The following is an 18,806-nucleotide window of genomic DNA, read 5'->3' on the forward strand; positions in this document are numbered from 1 at the left end:
AAGCATGGGCTCTTCATTAATGAGGGTTAATGAGGTTTAGAGAGGCAGATTGTAATTGTACTCTTCAGTTTCTTATATTATTTTCATATTTCTCTATTTTTTTTTTTTACTTTCTATTGTGGTTATTTATATACAACTCGAAATTTCCCATTTTAGCCACTCTCAAGTGTACAGTTCAGTGGTGTTAACTACATTCATGATATTGTGCTATCATCAACAATATCTATTGGCCCAACTTTTTCATCACTGCAAATAGCAACTGAACCATTCAACAATAACTCCTACCCTGCTCCCCCTGGCCCCTGGTAACCTATAATCTCCTCGATGTCTCTGTGAAATTTACTTCTTCTAAGTATTTCACATGAGCAAGATCATACAACATTTGTGCCTGGCTCATTTCACTCAATGTGATGTCCTCAGAGTTCATCCCTGTTGTAACATGTATAAGAACTTCATTCCTTTTTTCAGCTGAATAATATTCCATGGGGGGACTATACCATGTTTTGTTTATCCGTTCATCAGTTAACGGACAGGTGGGTTGCTCCCATCTTTTGGCAACTGTGAATAGTGCTCACATCCCTGCTTTCCATTCCTTTGGGTAGATACCTAGGAGTGGGATTGCCAAGTTATATGGTAATTCTATAACCAAGAATATCCAGGTATCAGCTGTATCAGTCTGATGATCTAATTGGCCCTTTCTGTTCAAGACCTTTTTTCCTCAGTTTCTGTTGACACCCTGGGCCTCCCATCATGGGAAACAGGAAAAGTAGAGCAAGGAAGGAAAGAAGGGGCTTAATATCGCTGGCAGCCTGCTATGGTGTGATAGCTGCTTTACATAAGGGATCTCAGGTGATCATATTTTCTATAATTTAAGGGTATGCCTAATGGGGCAGCTGCCAGTGGGACCATGTCAAGGCACTGAGGGTATTGCAAGCAGCTTCATAAGGGAGGAAGAAGGTGGCAAAATCACAGGCAACCCAGGAGCATGCCATTGATGATGGTAATTGTCTTGTATATTTGCCTAGTATTTTATAGCTAACATAATGATCAAAATTTTGCTTACTACAATTAATCTATGAGATACTTAGACTTATTTCACCTATTTTATAAATGAGTTTCTTGCCATACACCGCAGCCAGTGGTAAAGCTGAAGCTAGGGTCCTGAGGCCTCTGATTACAACCCAGTATTCACCAATTCACAGCCCTGCCCCTTTCAATGAAAAGGCTGACTATCTCCACTTGGTTGGGTTAAGTGATAGCCACTTGGGCCTGAATGACGTACCAAGAAATGATCAGATTCAGCCAGATGATGTGGATCACAACAAGCATATAACCTGTGACTAACTTCCCAGCTCTTGTTGGATGAAACACAACTGTTTCTTTGTCCCTTTCCCAGGATATGCCTTGCTGCAATGCCCATCACCAAAATCAGAGCCAAACAGGTACTACGTACTTACTCTGGGCTGGATGTTACTCTGACTGTTTTGCCTTTGCCGATCCTTATAACAAGTCCAAGAGCTAGGCATGATTTTTATTCCTGCTTTACAGATTGGAAGAGACACTGTGAGGTCGAGGAATACGGTAGGGTCAGGGGTAGACCCAGGAGAGTCAGATTCCAGGGCCACTATGTAGTTCACAGAGTTGAAGGCATTGCTCGGATACCGTTGTACAAAATCTAGAGGCCCCTGCAAAGCGTCTGGTCAGTTATTTATTTTGAAGAAGAGGTTTGCCTGATTCCCTCAGGCTCAATGGGGATATTTAAAACAATGACCGATGTTTGCTCCTTGAGTTGGTCTGGTGAGGAGGCAGTAACAGCTACACAGGGCCCTGTGTCTGGGGACCTCACTATGCTCAGCTTCCCAGAAGAACCCTCCACGGAACCCCTGGCAGGGAGTTTGGTGAACCCCGCACTCTGCTGCTTTTCTCTTTAAATGATTTTAAGGGAAAACAAACCAGCCCAACTGTTTTCCTGACCAAGAAGCCATTGAGTTTTTGCACGGTATTCTCCTTTGCAAAGTGCTGTGGAAATGGGTTGGCTTTCACCGTGGGGTGCAGTGGCTGGCAAGCTGACAGTTCTGAGGCTGAGAAAAGTGTCCGAGTCAAGGCAACTTCGGGCGCATCTCCTTCCCCGAAGACCGGCTGTGGGTGATCCTGGACCCCTCTGTCTCAGTCTGCCAGTCGCTGCCTTCTCCTCTGGCTCCGCTGCTTTCCCCTTACGGCTGCTCTGTCCAGCCTCCTCTCTCGGCTTCCGAGGGTTCCTATCTGAGCTCCCGTGGCCTTTTCTCTCTCTCTGTCTCTCCTCATTCATCCGGTTTGTAAAGGACTCCAGAAGGATTAAGGCCACGCCTTACCGAAGTGGCCTAACCAATGGCCCTTCAATGTGATTTAATCACAGTCTCTCCTGCAGTAGGTTCACACACCCAGGAGTGGCTTAGCTCTAAGGACCTGGTCTTGGACTACCACCTATGGCGATGACAGCGTTGGTGGCGGCAGGCTGCATTCTGGTTGTTTTTGTGTTTGACCTTGTGAACACCGCTGGCTGGGAGTGCAAGGAGTTTGAGCTTGTTCCCAAAACCCCGGTGTGGCTGGGTGGAGAGGGAACCACACTCCACAACCGCCTAGTGAAAGAGGGAGAAATGCTGGCAGGAATGAGAACGAGATCAGCGCAACAACTCAGTGGGGAGGCAATATCGATTGGTGCTACAGAACGCAGGGCTTTGCTTTTAAGGGGAAGTCTTCCTGATCAAGGCTGACCAGCACTTAAAGCTTTTCTGTCCCAGACACAAAATGATTGGAAAGAGTTCTGAGACTGGGAGTCGGCAAGTCACCTGAAGGGAAAAGTCGTGGAAAGAATTGATGTGTCTTTGGTTCAAATTGATGAGTGTTCTTTTGCTTCCTGGTAAGAACAAGATAGGGGAAGCAGTTGTGCCTCAACTGATAGAGTGTCTGTCCACCATATGGAGGTCCAGGGTTCAAACTCATCGCCTCCTGACCCGTGTGATGAGCTAGCCCATGCGCAGTGCTGCCTTGCACAAGGAATGCTGTGCCACGCAAGGGTGTTTCCCACCTAAGGGTGCCCCACGCACAGGGGAGTACGCCCCACAAGGAGAGCCACCCCATGTGATAAAAGCGCAGCCCACCCAGGAGTGGCGCCGCGCACATGGAGAGCTGACGTAGCAAGATGACGCAACAAAAAAACCAGCACAGTTTCCCAGTGTCGCACGACAAGAATGCAAGCAGACACAGAAGAACACAACAGTGAACGGACACAGAGAGCAGATTATGGGGGGGGAGGGGAAGAGAAATAAATAAAAATAAATCTTAAGAAAAACAAGAACAAGATAGCACCTACATTTTAAATGTTTATTTAAAATCATAGAAAGTTTTTCAAAAAATTACCATTTGGGGTAGTTTGAGACTATATGCGCCCCAAAAAAGAGTCTTTAGAACTAACCCATTCCTGTGGGTGTGAACCTATTGAGGTGGGATGTTTTGATTAAGTTACTTCAGTTAAGGGCCTTTGATTAGATTATTTCAGTAAGGTGTGGCCCAGGGTAGCTCTTAATCCTCTCACCAGAGTTCTTCATAAACAGGAAGAGTGAGGAGAGAGATACAGAAGGAAAGCCAGAGAGGCAGAGAGAACTCCTCAGAAGAAGAAAGAGACAGTCCTGGAAGCCAGAAGCTGAAATCTGAGGAACTCGGGAGTGAGAAAACCTCAGGAGTAGTGTGAAAGCCCCTGAAACAGAGAGGAAGCTGGAGGACACCAGAAGCTGAAAGCAAAGAGAACCAGAGGAGAAGGGAGAGAGAGCAGACGCTGCCGTTGTGCTCCGCCACGGGACAGGAGCCCAGGGTCACTGATGGCTCTGTCTTCAGGGAGAAAGCTTCACCTGATGAAGCTTCCATTTGGACATTTTTCTCAGCCTTGAAACTGTAAGCTTATAAGTTAATAAATCCCCATTGTAAAAGTCAACTCATTTCTGGTATATGGTATATTGTCTTGGCAGCCTTGAGCAAACTAAAACACCATTTAAAAAATAATTTAGGCGCTCTGGGGTAAGGTGGGGTGAAGAGAGCTTTCCTAGCAGATTAAAATCCACAAAGGCACTCAAAGACGCGTATAGAATGGCATTCCCCTTTGAGAGGATGTAGGAGAAATCTGTACAGAACATTTTTTTTAAAAGGAGATACTGGGGATTGAACCCAGGACCTCCTACATGGGAAGCAGGTGCTTAACCACTGAGCTACATCTACTCCCCAGTGACAGTTGGTTTTTTGTTTGTTTTGCTTTTCGTAGGTACCAGGAATTGAACCTGGGACCACATTCATGGGAAGCAGGCGCTCAACTACTTGAACTACATCCATTCCCTGCACAGAACGTATTTTGACAGATCAAATAGAACGTCAATCTGTTCTTGCCCTCTTCTCCCAAGTGACTCTGATTCATTTTTCTCTGCTTTTCTTTTCCTTTTAAACCATTTATCACTTTCTTTGCGCATTTCTCTTCCTGTGGGTCAACAAGTGATTTAAAAGGTAGTAAAAAGCTATAGCTCTTCATTTGGGAGGCATGAGGTTAACTGTTTTACACACGATGTCTTTCATTTTGATTTCCTTAAAAGTAGAGAACTAAATATAAATTTATTTTTCACATAATGGGCTGAAATTTTCTTTCATGAATAAAAGTAATGACCTATAAAGTAGTTTAAAAAGCCATTCAAGAGAGTGTTTTGATTAGGTGTCTGCATTTGAGTAAGATACATTATTTTCTTAATAAGTTTCATTGCCTTCAGTGACTCCTCTCCTCAAAGGAGAAAAAAAAAGCTAGTAAATGAAAGGTACATACTACCATGTTAAGAAAAGTTCCAATGGCAGGACACACAAATTATTTTATTATCACACCAACTGGGCCACTGATACTTCACAATTCATGAACAAATTTTCCATTACTGTAAAGTCATGCTTTTGGCTGTTATAAAATCACCATTTGTATCTTTTTTATCCTGCTGTGCTTCTATTTTATTGGAAAAGTCCTGTAACAGGTATAACATCAGCTCAGATTACCAAGAAATCTATAAAGCCGCTTCCTGCTACTAACTTTGGTGCAGAGTGAAAAAATACATTATGATCCCACTGAGTCTCTGATAAAACTGTGATTCAGATGCTCATATGATTTATCCTTATCTCTTCGACAGCTGGTTTTATCAGCTCTGTTAAACTGTGGGGGCATTTCACTAGTATCGATTAGTTACGTTAGCCATAATTAAAGCACGTGGGTCATGAAAATGTTTAGGCACAAACTTTGGGCATGGTGGAAAAAAAAAAAACAAAACCCAGTCGAGGCAAAACCATTGCAATGAACAGGAATGGTCCAACAACAGGTTGTGTTTGCCGGCGGTGTTTTGGTCTTTGAAACCCCAACAGAGTGGCCACCTGGGGTTGGAATGGAAACAAGGAAAAAGCATGACAATACACAAAAAGTAGCACAAACGGACTCAATTTTACAGTTTCACTTTGCAAAAAACAAGAGAAATTGTTTTTAAATGATCACTCTCCAATAACTTTTACAACTAATAAGCAGGCATGATATAGTAGAACTTTTATGAACTCTTGAATCTGTAACTTTTCAAAATTAGGAGAAGAACGTCAGTGATCAAAACTGATCTTGAGGGAAATGGACTTGGCCCAGTGGTTAGGGCGTCCGTCTACCACATGGGAGGTCCGCGGTTCAAACCCCGGGCCTCCTTGACCCGTGTGGAGCTGGCCATGCGCAGTGCTGATGCGCGCAAGGAGTGCCGTGCCACGCAGGGGTGTCCCCCGCGTAGGGGAGCCCCACACGTAAGGAGTGAACCCCTGTAAGGAGAGCCGCCCAGCGCGAAAGAAAGTGCAGCCTGCCCAGGAATGGCGGCGCTGCCCACACTTCCCGTGCCGCTGACGACAACAGAAGCGGACAAAGAAACAAGATGCAGCAAATAGACACAGAGAACAGACAACTGGGGCGGGGGGGGGGGGGGGGGGGGGATTAAATAAATAAATAAATCTTTAAAAAAACCCAAAAAACTGATCTTGAGTGCCAGTGGTGATAGAATTTCCATCCATGTTCATATCCATGGACCAGATAGGAAAGTCAGCTGAATGCATTCATATTTCCTATCACATGGTCTCTGCAGTTGTTCAAATAGAATTTTTCATACTAATGGGGGATGAAGTTTCTTTTTAAAACACAGGGACCCATATCTGGGCTGTATCAATTCTAACTGATGTCAAAGATCAAGTTTCATAGCAGAAAGGGTGACTTCTCACTCCATGAGGATATGCCGAAAGGCTTATTTTTCACGGGTGCCATAGAACTTTCTCCTCATGGCATTGTTTATAAATGAAAAGGATAAATCAATGTTAAATATTATTGTTTCTATCACTCTGCACACACAGCTATTTATGCTTCTCAGAGAGTTTTTAAAAAACCTCAGCTCATCTTATTCTTATAGCAACACTATAAGGCAAGCAGATAGATCAGTGATTTCATACCTCTTTTAAACCAAAGAAAATAATGGTTATATGAAGGCATAGGGTAAAAAAAATCTCAGGCTACCAACACTTCTACCAAAGTGTATTTGATTAATGCGTCAAGGATATCTGGTTGCAGAGAACACTATAACCATGATTTGTGGTCACAGTGTTATGTAGAGCAGATTAACAGAGAAAACTATGATGTAAGCCTTTTTTTTTTAAATATAAAGGGAGTAATTAGAAAATATTGAAAAAAAGATAGTTTCAGAAAAGAATGGTAAAGAACCCCTACCCAAAACAAAGTTTCTTGAAAATAAAAGGAAACATTTTATTTTCAGCAACTTCAAAATAAAAGGAAACACTCAACACTGAGCAAAAAGCTAGGATGACAACTTTAACTTATTTCACATACACAATTTGTTTTTCCAGCATATGGGTTGGAGGTTGGATTGTTGAATATTCTTTGGAAATAGTGTGGATCAAGGATATTTTTGTGTGCAGTTTCTGAAAAAGCAGAGGGTCATTTTTTCCTCTTTCATGTTTTTTGACTAACAAATAATGCTGTTTTCTACCATGTTTTTGTTCTTTAAAGCAATCCACGGCATTCCTAAAATGTTAACTTTTTTTCATATTGACTCAGTGTTTTCAGAGATGCTTTATTTCTGTTAGCTCTTCAATTGGTTATGGCTACCAGAATTTGAACTTCAGATTTCTTTCTACCATATAGGTCCAATAATGACCTCTCAGCAAACACTCACAAACACAAACACAAAGGAGCTCGTCATAAAGTTATCCAATGAGGAGTCTTTCTGCATGTTAGAAATAAAATGCATTTGTAATAGAAACTATTTCCCGTGAATTAGATTTTTTTTTTGAATATAGGACTTCCTAAGTGTGTATGTTGGTGTGAGAAGGAGGGTGTGCTGTAGATCTAAGTCAACCTAATTACCTGTGAATTAATACATAAGTGTGTGGTTGCACAGGGGGGCATTTAAACTTGCCACCTTTTATATTTTGGAGAAGTTATGTCCCTCAGATTAAAAGTTATCCTTTGTAAGTAACTTGTCAAGAATCCCCTGCCCTTCTAACACTGAAAGGACAGTAATTCTGTCAACATGTCATGGGGGCATACATAACCTTCTTTTATTGTGTCAGCCTGCAGGCATTCTTGATCTCGATTGGTGTGAATTTCATTTAATTGCTAAGCAGTGGAGAGATGTAAGGTATATTCTGTGGTTTTTTTTTTCTAACTCACACTTTCTTTTCCTCTTGAAGCTGTTACAGATCATCTAAACATGTCTAACCAGCAATCCCCCTAATCTGATGGCTAGTATCTAATTAGGTATAATTCAGCTTCCGACCTGTTTTATATTCCATGTCAATATGGGTAATTATGCTGCCTGCTTTCTTTATTTTTTCAGAAGAAAATCTCTTTTACCAATGATAATGCAGACAAAGTTGGCAACAACAAAGTAATTATAGACAAAATAATGGTGTACTAATGCAAATAGGAGCTTCAGAAAGTTGTCCCAATTTGAAGCCTGTACTTGAGGGAAATTTTTTGTTTTCTAGTGGTCAAAATGTGTCTGTGTTTGTTGGGAGAGTTACATCACTCTTCAGACATTGCCTGTAAGTGGAGTCTTAGGACTGAGCTCAATGCTCTTGGAACAGCTATTCCCCTGTTTTCTTTCAGGACTAGTTCAAGTCCTTGATGATGATTCATCCAGTCCTTGATTATTGCATGAGAATGAGGGCATGGCTGGGTCTTAGAGGAAACCAAAAACGTGAAAGAAGAGATTCATGATGTACCACTAGTTACCTGGAAAATGGAGTTGATCTGATTAAATATATGTGTATATAGTCATACGTGAGTGTCTAAAATGACCGAAGCATAATTAAGGATTATCTGCAGTTCTCAAGGTAGATAAGGGCACACAGATTTCTGTCCTTCTGAAGGTAGGTACATGATAGAGTCAAAACACTGACTTATTAGACAGCCTTCCACTTCACAGAGTTCTCTTCCACTGTTTAGACTACGTCTAGTCAGTCCACTGATAATTATTTGGCTTTGCTATGTTTCAGGCTCTTTTCTATGTTCTGGGCATACGGCAATGATCAAAATAGAGTCGCTGCCTTCCAGGACCATGTATTAAAAGTTTTACAGGAGCTACAGGAGTTAGGACTTCTTGAGCGGTTTGCAGGGGCCTTTGAGGAGAGGCCGTTGGAGTTGGAAGCTGAGAGAATGAGGAGGCAGCCTTGCAAGACATAGGGTCGAAAGTCTCAAACGGAAGGAGCAGCACACACAGAGACCTTGAAATCGAAACAGGCTTGGTGTGTTGTGTGACAGAAATGAGGTCAGTGTGACATTGTGTTGTGGTGAGGGGAGGGATGCTGGGGCCTGAGGGCTGGTTTTTATAGGCCTTGTAGATCTCAGTAAGGATGGGCATCCATCCCAGGAATAACGGGAAGCAGAGGACTTAAATCTTTAGAAAGAGAACTGTGAGGGTGGTTAAAGCAACAGTCAGAAGGCTTTGCATTCAGGGGAAGGATGCCAGTGGTTTAGAGTAGGATGAAACCTTGGGGTAGGTGAGCAGTAGTTGAATCTGGAATATATTTTGGAGAGCTTCACTTGAATGTGAGACAAAGAAACGTTGACATGTAGATCTGTGAGAGGACTGGAGAGTGAGAGGGCTAGTGGATAGGAGTGAATGTGGGAAATCAACTTAACCGTGGCTATGTTAAGTACAGAATGCCCATTAGACATTCAGATAAAGGTGTTAAGTAGCATGAAGACTCAGGGGCATGGTCTCAGTGGTTGAGATACATCATTCACATATAGGTGGGATTTGAAACCATGAGACTGGATGAGGTCACACAGGCGTAGAGGTAGAAGGATATAGGGGTCAAGGATAGAGCCCTGCCAGCCCTCCAGTATTTGTAGGTGTGATGGAAGAAAGGAGCCAGTGAAACGGTCAAGAAATAATGGTCTGGGGTAGAAAATTCCAGGGAAATGAAGATCGTGGAGAATCACATGATCAGAGAAGAACATAGTCAATTGTGCCAGATGATGCTGAAATGTTGCGTAAGCACTGGCTACTCGGAAAATTCTTTTATGAGGATCCCATCTTATCTGCTGGATTAATCTGGGTGCCAATCTGTACTGTCAGTTTAACCTGACCTGCCATAAAAGGCAGTGCGCTTTCTCCATTCTGATAAATTACAGTTCTTTGTGTTTATAGCCTACCAACTTCCAAGGAACTTCATAAAACCAACCAGAAGAGACATGCTAAAATCTTTTGAGATAAAGAAAGTCAAGAGGAAAAAAGGGCCCCCAGACTGTTTTATACACAGGAAAATGAAGGTCCTGGAAAGTAAGGAGTGCTTGAACTCACTACTACCTCAGCCTTTTTGAAAAGACTATGTTAAACCATTTCCCATCCTCCCAGTAGGGAAGGAGGGATAAAATAAATATTCATTTTTTTCTTTATTCTCATTGTGCACATGGTTAGTCATTATCACTAAACATCATGTGTGAAAACTGGGGCAATTGCTCAGAGCTGTCTTTGCCCAGTGGTTTAGGAATGGACTTGGATTCCAGGCAACTGATGCTACACACGATTCAGAAGACAACCCAAGCCATTAGATCTCAATGCCTTTCATGTCTTTCTTAAGAAAAGAAACCCATGAGTCACCCACTGAAAAGATAAATACCCTAATATCGTAGTTCCTGGACTGGGTGATTTCTTGGTTGAATTCACAGCACCTCTGATGTGCTGAAATAAAAATTTGCTCACCACAGTTCACAGTCTCTTGGGCATCCGTGAAAAGCAGTAGTTCTTAACTAAGTGGGGTTTTGCTCCCTGGGGGATATTTGACAACGTCTGGAGACAGAGGCAGTTTTGGTTGTCACACCGCGGAGTGGAGGAAGGCGCATTTAGTGGGTAGAAACCAGGATGCTGGTGAACGTCTCTCAACACACAGGGTCACCCCATGCAAAGAATGATTTGGTCCCCAAACGACAATTGCATCCCAGTTCAGAAACTTCACTATAAAAAACAGTCTAAGCACTGTAGTTAGTTCTTGGCATCCGCTTTAATTTTAAAATGGGTTGAGAGTGCAATCTTGTTAGTTCATTTTTCTGTTATACCATTACATAGCCAATACCAGTGTCTTGGTTTTATGCCATTTCACTTTTGAAAAAAAAAAGAAAATAAGAAAGGTATTACATTAGAAGTCTACAAAAATGCCCAGGGTTCTAGTGATTGAATTAATGTATTTTAGCATTTCTTGTGAAGTTTTTGTATGTCTCTGATATTGCAAATGAAACCCCTACTGCTCTTGAGACAAAAATTTGACATTTTAAAATCATTCCAAGAGAGGAATAAAAATGAGAAAAAAAAAATCAGATTTTAAGCTCACCAGGTAGTGAGCTGCTACTGCAATTGATTTTTCAACCAACAATTCTTTCCTTAATTATCTTATCAGATGAAAAACATACTTCTACTGGACTCAGTTATGCTTATAAAAGGTGGAACATATGCTTAATATATGCTTCTTGAATAAGCAGTGCTCACTGAGTAAGCTGTTTCCTGTTCTCCCATAATTATTTCTTCTTAGAGATATGAAACCCTGGCCTAAGGAAATTTTTGAAACACTAATTATCCCTAGACGATGGAGTCTCTTCATTCAAATCTACTTCTTTATGATTGCAAAAACTTTTACCTGCCTGTAGATTTGACTTTGAGAACTGCATTTTTTCCTTTTATCCTGTTTAAAATATCTATTCATGGGTCCCATGACCTCTTAAGGAGAACTGTTTTTTCCATTTGCTAGTTAAAGCATTCTTTTAGTGCCAATGAGACTGATCCATTTCAAAGTGGTAGTCTGACCCTGTGAGTTTTCATGATTGTATTATGGAATCCTCAGTCAGATACCTTCCTGGGGTTGTAGAATCCAGTGCAAACAGAGAGCCGCAAGGGAAGAAATGGACAAAGCAAACATTCTTAGCGGGGACCAAGCCAGCAGCTTCCTTGGGGAGACTGATCTTCCTTCTAGAACAGTCTATGGGAGGGTAAAACTAGGATAATCGAACACATACCCAACAATCCAGTGAAAGAAATCAGAATAAGAGGTCACAAATTGATCCCAACCAATGTGCTTGATTTTTAAAATTTATTCTTATTACCATGACTTATAATTTTATGGGAAGTGACTGTTGTTGGCTTCTTTCGGACAGAAGATGTTGGGCCATTTTCTTGTCCTTTCCTTGTTAAAACAATGAGCAGATATGACAAAAAGGAAACATCTTCACTTCCCTTTTGGATTCAGAGCAGTTTGGACAGTGTTATTTTAAAAATTGAGTATGTCATTGGCCTCTCTGCTCTCTCACTAAGACTCCCAGGATTGGTGGGTTGGGCAGTTATTTCCTTCTATTCTCTAACTTTTCATGGAAAAGAAGTAGCATTTTCTATACATAGTATTTTCATTAGCTTCAAAATTGGGAATAATAGTTAAAACCAGTGGCGGGGGACAAAAAGAACAAAAACAGGACTTTGAGATGTAAGAGTGTTAAGAAATTAAGGAGATGTTTGGAAGAGGAAAAGAGGAAACTGGAGATTTCTTTTCAAAGGAGTCGCATGCTCTGGGCTTATATTCCTTGTGAATGTTAATTACAGTCTTTACCTTGGCATTTTGCTCTCATATCAGGGAAGCAATTACTGGCCTAATTCAAATTCATAGCAGCCATTAACAATGAACAAACAGATACATTATTTTAATTCCATTTGCTGCTTCCTTTCTGCTGATGTATTGACCCATGAAGACTTGACTGGATGTCCTGTAATTGGCATTTGGCAAAGGTTGTTATCATCATCATCCTTTTCCTATATGAGTATTTATTAAGCCTATATTGCATATATAATACCTTACAAGGGCAGGCAGCCTAAATACCACAGGCCAGAAATATCTTTTGCCTTTATAGAGCTTACAGTAATAATGCTTTTTTAAGATAAATATTTAGGAGTATTTGTGCTGTGTGGTGCATGCATGTGAGTGTGTGTGTGTGTGGTTTTTGGATGGGTGAAAATTAATGACAATACTACCAAGGTTATCTTTTCTTAACTTACCTATCATTTTCAACCATTCTCAGTATATTATTTCAAGCACATATATAGATAGACTTTAGTCTTGGTTCAATAATACCATTTACATCAGGCTTCGAGGCAAGATCTCATAATGAGATAGAGTAAATAAAAAGAGAGGAAAACAAGAGAAATCACTCTAAAATCGAATAATCTCTAAACTTCTTTCATGATTTCCTCTTCTTTCTTAACTTTTCTTATTATAAAGTGCTGTTATTTTTCTTCTTTCCTGCTAGTTTTCCTCACTGGCGTGACTTTTGCTATGTCTGAATGTGGAGGTATTTTATATGTGCCAAGCCTTTTGTTGGCTTTTGCTTCTTCAGGATCATTGAATGTTCATTGTTTTGGGTCCCAAGATCCCAACCCTTACATAAACTAATGAACTTGCCTAGAAACTTCCAACATCCCTCAGCACCTTGATAACCTCATGAGTTGTGGGCAAATCATTCATTTTCTAAGGTCTCCTTTTCTTCATCTGTAAAGCAAGAAGGTGGGATTCCAAAGTGTCTTCCAGCTCAGAGATTTTATTACGTATTTATTTAAAGCATATATCCATCAGATATCTAAACATGATCCTGTGTTTCTCAGTTGTGGGCTGAATCAGTGCTATGAAATACTGAGCAACAGGGAACTTTTATTTAAAAAGGCACTTGTGTTTCTTCTTTTATGCCTTTAGCTTGGCTCTTGGACTCTTTAAAGACTCAGTGTTTTCTTGGCTTTTCTCCCCAAAATAACCTGTGAAAGCCTTCATCTGTATGAAGATGCCAATCACTAAAAACTGTTGATGTCTTACTCTTCTCTGAAATATTTTCATTTCAGCTTGTGTTAATGATATATGCAGAAGATATTAATATCTAAAGCACAGCACGTGAAATCATATCCTTTTTGTCTGCAAGTATTTAAATTCTTAAGGATTAAGTGCATGTCCTTGAAGTTCCTTCTATAAAGAGTCTAGCAATATATGAATTTAGATGCTTATTAATAGATGGTTTGAAATAATAATCCAAACCTTATTAAAGTATGCTAATAAAGTCCGAATTGTCCAACACCTGCTATTAGAAGGAGATTATTGAAAAGGAGATCAACTTACTCAACTTTACCACCCAAGGCAGGAATCTTACCTATACCTCCCTGGCTAGATATGATCATCTAGTCTGCTTCTGCTTTACCAGTGACAACCAAATTACCCAATAATTCTTGCTGCTGACCATTTTTATTGTTGAACACTTCTGATGGTTAGGGACTGTTTTCTTTACCTGAACCAAAACTCTGTGTCCCTGTACTTCACCTAGTTTTTCTAATTGTGTCATCTAGATTAACAGGAAATATATATTATATTGTCATCATTCTAGTATTTGAAGACAACTATTATGTCTTCAATGTCCACTAACGGACTGCTTCATTTGGTTGTCCAACTTTTCTACCCCAAATGAAAGAAAGAAATCCATTTTACTTTCCCTGACATAATCAAAGGCTCTTGCTGATATTAGATGTCTGATAGTTGACAAATGTGTCTGGAGATTGAGGGCATATACCTTTTGGAGATCAAATAATTAGCACCCCAAAATGGAATTATTTATATTTTTTTATTAGAGTGCTCACACACAAAGAACCAGCATTTCAAATAAATTTGGTATTTAATCCAGATTGGTAAATTGGAGGAAAGTCAGTTATAATCTCAAAGGTGAGAGATCATGATTTTAGCATTGACTCCCAAGGTAAGGTTACATTGAAAAATTGGCTCAATTTGGGAAGGTTCTTGGAAGATGAAAGTCTGAGTTGTAGGCCAGTCTTGTAGGTTTCATTTACTCTCACATTGGTAAAATTACTGCTTTCTGAACTTCTTTTGGTATTTCCATCTGCTTTATTTTCTCTCCTTCAAATCAGTAGAAAAAAGAGAGTATAATATCTTTGCAAGGCTTGTAAATCTATCAAAACTTCTGGTGAAACCATAGTACTTAAAGTTTTTATAAAATTAAAGTACTTTAAATATTTTAAGTACTATTATATAAAAGATATATATTTAAAGTTGTAAAATCTAGGCAAATAGAGGTCACTGGCCTGTGCTATCTGAGAACGTATTACCCTTGATGTTGTTCCTAAGTACTTCTATGATCTTTGACAATTCACTTGAGTTTTTTGGATCTTAGTTTCTTAATACTTAACTTGAGGGGATCTAGTTGAGCATCTGTAGAATCTATTCCTGCTTAACAGTAATATTCTTAAGAAAGGATTTTGAACTACTCAAAGATTTCAATACATGTGCTCTCATTCTTCCCTTTGTTAGGAATAACCAAAAGTTGATTCATTTGGTTGAGAATATACTAAGTATTGATCTCTTAAGAAAGTATTGTCTTTCTATATCAAATTGAGGTCTATGGCTTTTATTAATGTGACAATAGCAGCTGAGAGAGGAAAAGGTGTTCCAAATGCACTGGGTCTAGTATGGGGATCTTGTCACAGTGAGTTGACTATTTCTTTGTTGTCCTGGTGATGTGGTTGGCTCTAGATTAGTTAGATTTCCTTAAAAATCCAGTTGAAGGTGGGTACTGTTGAGAAAAGAGTTTTCTTTTTTGTTCTCTCTACAATTGTTCATGTGGAAGGTATGTGTTTAGTTTTGGTTGCAGTGAATTCAGATGTATTAAATGTAGGTCGTAACAGAAAAGTTTTGTCAACTGCTACTGCTTTATTACAGAAGTAATTTATTCAGGTCATGCCAATTTCAGTTAGTTAAAACATCTAATGATTTGCAAAATTCAATGTAAGCATAGAGAGTCACCAGGGTTCTTCAATCATAAATGCTTGAGAAGTTGACCAAGTTCAATACATAATTGAAAAAGAGAAAAGTGCCTGTGTTGGGTATACCATTCTAGTAAGACAAGATTGACAACAAGGATAAGTCTGATTTGTCTATGCTGTATAGGCAAAGAAGAAAAAAGGTAAGCAATGTGTGTTACATTTACATAGCCAGTCCGAGTTTTTAATATAAGTTTCTAGTCAGTTTTCTTTTATTTATTATCAGTGCCAATATTGCAAATTACTCTTGATTTCCTATCTAATCCCACAGGCTGCTTTCCCTTTTCTTCCTTTTCCTCTCTATCAACATCCCTAACACCACCATCATAATGCCTGATAATCACATCTGGGTCTTTGGCAAACCTGGGTCTGGCTGTCCATATTACAAAGTGAGGCCCTATGAATTCTATCATAAACTGCATGTCTTGAATGCCTAGAGCATCCAAATACCACAAACTGGATAGCTTAAAATAACAGACGTTTATTCTCTCCCACTTCTAGAAGCTAGAAGTCCAAAATCAAGGTGTTGGCAAAGCCATTCTTTCTCTCAAGTCTATGGGGAAGAAACTGTTCTATGCCTCTGTTCTGACTTCTGGCAGTGGCTTGCTCTTAATACATGGCGTTCTCTGCCTCAGTTGTCACAATACCTTCTCCCCTCTGTCTCCCAGTTTGTGCCCAAAATACCTCTTTTTTTTAAGGATACTAGTAATGTTAGATTAAGGGTCCTCCCTTCTCCAGTATGATCACATTTTATTTTGTCTAATTCCATCTACAATGATCTTATATCCAAAAAGGTCACATTCTGCGCTACTGGGGAGTAGAACATAAAATCACAAATAGATTTGTGAAGCCCTCCAAATGGTGTGCATTTTCAGAGCAAAAATGGTGTAGTCAATGGTTATACCTGCACAGTAGCACAATTTAAAATTGTCCCGGGCAAAAGGACAAATAGCTGAATGGTCATCCTTACCTTATAAAGTCATCTGTCCATTATATGTCAACGGGGACATATGAACACCCAATCTTATAACATGTTGAAGAATCTGGAGCTCATCTTAAGTTCAGCAGCAGAGCCACTGGGGAAATCCAGGAAGTTTGGGGTCTGAAATCATTATTCTCCTTTCTGATTTCTAAATGCTAAATAAGTCAGTCGCAAGTTTTAGGCTCTACTTTTGATTTTTGCGTGTATTTTCAGGTGCAGTCTCTTTACTCTGTACCACCACAGCTGCACCTGCCCCTATCTTGAAGTGCAAACACAGCCTTTCACTAAACAAAAGGAAACAACAAGTTTTAAATGCAAATGCCTGGGGGAGTTGCCTGGTCGCTAAGGATAAGTCTAACTCTGAGTGTTTCCAGTTTCACATATGGAAGGAGGAAGACTTCAATGCTTTAAAGGGTTCAGGGATACTGAGGGATAGGAGGAAATGACACTCACTCCTTTTTGAGGCCTTCACAAATTTATTTTGTGATTCTGTGTTTAATTGTGGAAAAGTTTAGAAGAGAGGTGGGGTTGGGTAGTTAGGAGGGGAAAGTTCTTCATATTCTGCTTGGTTGGTCTGGGGTGCATTTTAACTGGAATGCTGGGACTCTCGCCATTAAATTCTATGAACATAATTAAAAGTCCTACTTTTATGGTTAGAAGCATATACTTGGACTCAAAATACATGACAAGAGGACAGGTATGGACAGACAGAGAGATGAGGGAGAAAGCTGTGTTCCTGCCTGTGAATTATCTGAGCCTCAACTTCCCTGAAAAAGAGTCTTCTAGAGAAACAGACTGTACTCCAATGCCATGGAGGCAGATCATCAACCTTTTAATTTTCTAGCTTAAAATGAAGTACCCCTTGATGTACTTTTGATTATTAATTATTATATTATTGTTCATTATTTCTGAAAAGTAATAACATGTTTAATAAAAATCTGAGCTACAATAATGAAAATCATTTAGATAATTTTGAGCATTTCAACCTCCCGAGGACTTCAATTTGATTTCTAAAATACAGTAGAAACTCACTAATTCAGACTAATGACTGAGAGCCCCATTGTGAATCACCAAATTTTGCAGATGAGTGGGTATGCAAACAGACAAAAAAAAAATCAAGGGAAATAAATCACATAATATGCTTTATCCATTAGTTTTGACAGTGGTAGTTCAGACTTAACAGTCTATGATAAAACTTTCCCGTACATCAGTAAATGTATTCTCACTTGTTCCTTAAAGATAATGGCATCTTGATTATCAGAAACCTCACTATAGGACTCAGACATTAAATCTTAACTCAGAGGTGGCATTAGGACTGCAGGGGGTTTTGGATAATTATCTGGCTTACAGAGTACAGAAGTGAGAAGGATGGAAGTTCTGCTGTAAATGCCAAGTAAGGAACAGAGGCAAAAGGATATTTTAATCCATATGCTCCTTGTCATTTAGCATTATTACAACATTTTCTCCTTGCTAACTAGACAGGGGCAAAAGACCTCTCATCTCCATTCTCTCACCCAGCCTTCTGGTCTACCGCACTGGGGTATTGATTAGGATTTTATAGTTTCCCTTCAAGACACAAGGACATCTGGCTTCATTACATGCAATTCCCCCTTGTCCACAAAAGGACTACATATTTTATGTGCTGAATGGGACTCAGGCCCAGGGGTAAGGTTGCCAGCTAGAGTCTAATGCCCACAGATGTTATTAGCCATCGTGTTACATTGTCCGTTCCTCCTCGCCCTTCTATTAATGTTGATGGATGCTTCTCAATGCTGGCTGTACATTAGAAACACCTGGGGAGCTATTTGAACATACCATGCCCTATCTCCAGACATTTTGCCTTCATTGATGATGTGAGAGCCATGTGAAGATCATTGATAGTCACTGTATGTTTTTGCATGGAAACTTGAGCATTAAGTTCTGGTCCCTTAAAAGAGCCAAATCAGCCAGTCAGGGCAAATTTAGATCTTGAGGGAGGGTAATAGGGCTCTCTCACTGGGGGGTGCTTCATGATGTGAGCCATTAGGTGGAGGCAGAGAGGAGAAGCATGAGTCCTGGAATCAGCCTGCCTGGCTTTGGACCCTCAGGCTAGCTGTGTCTTATATTGAAACCCTTTAGCGTCTCCTACTGAGATTTCTTCATCTGTAAAATGTTGGATAGTGAAAACACCTATCCATAGAGTTGGGACTAAATGAGTTAAGGAATATCAAGTGTCTAAGACAGTTCTCATTGCATGGTAATAAACATTGTAACATTGTTGGGTTTATTTCCAATGCCTGTAGGTTCTGAGAAGATTGGGCTGGGCCTTGCCAGGAGATGGAAGCATGGCTGACAGTGATCAAGAACAGGCTGGCCCTCTGGGGTAGATACCACACATGGTTTTG

The 18,806-nt window shown here is 40.1% G+C and overlaps 1 protein-coding gene and 1 non-coding gene across 5 annotated transcripts in view; both read right to left on the reverse strand.

Annotated features, from left to right (window-relative positions):
• Nucleotides 1–18,806, reverse strand: part of CELF2 (CUGBP Elav-like family member 2) — an 840,440-nt gene that overhangs the window by 610,923 nt on the left and 210,711 nt on the right. The window lies entirely within an intron of this gene.
• Nucleotides 4,180–4,254, reverse strand: TRNAG-CCC (transfer RNA glycine (anticodon CCC)). Its single transcript has one exon. It is a non-coding gene; the product is annotated as a tRNA-Gly (tRNA).

The sequence above is a fragment of the Dasypus novemcinctus genome, chromosome 20, assembly GCF_030445035.2.
Source record: "Dasypus novemcinctus isolate mDasNov1 chromosome 20, mDasNov1.1.hap2, whole genome shotgun sequence".
Taxonomy (NCBI): domain Eukaryota; kingdom Metazoa; phylum Chordata; class Mammalia; order Cingulata; family Dasypodidae; genus Dasypus; species Dasypus novemcinctus.